Consider the following 1,570-nt stretch of genomic DNA (forward strand, 5'->3'; position numbering starts at 1 on the left):
AGAGGTAATATCAATACACAGAAAAATTTGGAAATTTCAATTAGAGTAGGGACCATAGCACATCAATAAAAAATACTGAAACAAGCTGAGTAGTGCACGATATTAAATCACAGTAAAACAATAAGAAGTGTTATATCCCTACTGTGCTCAAAGTACCGTAATGGAGATGCACAGTAGGGATATTAACACCTCTTATTGTTTTACTGTGATTTAATATTGTGCACTACTCAGCTTGTTTCAGTACTTTTTATCGATGTGTTATGGTCCCTACTCTAGTTGAAATTTCCAAATTTTTCTGTGTACTTCTTTGTCAACTTTCTTTTGCAAGTAATATTTATGACTGGTGAACCCATGCATACCACATCTGAAATGGCACCGGGCGCCCCAATTATCGTCTGAAAAGTGAAGTATCCATTACACTTTGTTGTCAGCTATGCTCAACCTGTTACGCAGCATTTCGAATCAAGAACTATTTGAAAAGCACCTCTGCAATCCACGCATACCGAAAGAAAGAGATGGTGCCGCGCGTCCCAGTTATATCAATTATCATCTGAAAAGTGAAGTATCCATTATGCTTCGTTGTCGGCTATGTTCAACCTGTTACACAGCAGTGTGAATCAAGAACTGTTTGAAAAGCACCTCTGCTTTCAAAATAGCCACTATGACAAATACGGACGATTTCTGTTAAGAAGGGAAGCCATCACGTGCTATCGCCAAATCGACACTTTTTGCTGTCAGCAATGATGAATGGGATACAAAGGAGGACACTGGTAAATCCATGAAGAATGCATTGTACGTACTACAGTATGCCAAAAGGCACCTGTTGGGCCGAAGCGATGTCACACAGTGAAAAAATCAAGCCCATAGCCTTCGCCGTTATCGAGTTATGCTTGTCTGAAGGCATCAGTCAGTTACTTACTTACTCAGTCAGTAGAAAATTCTGTTAAATAAATTATTTTTAAAATTCCGTAGCAACTTGTTGAAAGCGTTTCGGGTCGATCTGAAAGCTTGTTTGGGCTTAGTTTCACCTAACCAATACTGCCTGATCATCGTTAGGGGAAATCGAGGCTGTTTTTTTGGGTGATATTAATTTGTGGGCCACGCCTACTCCTCTGTGGTCCCTACTATACACTACTATTGTAGTGTATGATTGGTTAAGCTTATTGCAAGTACAAAACACTAAAACATGTTGGTATAGGTGAACAATGAGAGAAAAGGTGACATGAAAGGCTTCACAGTACGACTCACAACAGAATCAAAAAGGAAGGGTAGTAGGCAAAATGAAAAAAAAGTTGAACCAATGTGGATTTGAACCACCACCAGAACAGGACATCATGATTATGAATTCAATACTCTAGCTTTTTGGCAAATTATCCATCCTTCAAATTTTTGCCTCTGTTAAACTTTTGCACTATACAGTCTTACAACATTAACATGCCCACAAAGGCTTTATCTTTTGAGTGTATAGCTGCATGTGATTACAAGGCTCTCACACATGTATAATATATAACTTTTCATAGGACTCTATGGTACAGGCCACCCTATTGTGTGCATTACACCTTTAGAGTCC

Source organism: Dysidea avara, chromosome 3, assembly GCF_963678975.1.
Source record: "Dysidea avara chromosome 3, odDysAvar1.4, whole genome shotgun sequence".
Classification (NCBI taxonomy): domain Eukaryota; kingdom Metazoa; phylum Porifera; class Demospongiae; order Dictyoceratida; family Dysideidae; genus Dysidea; species Dysidea avara.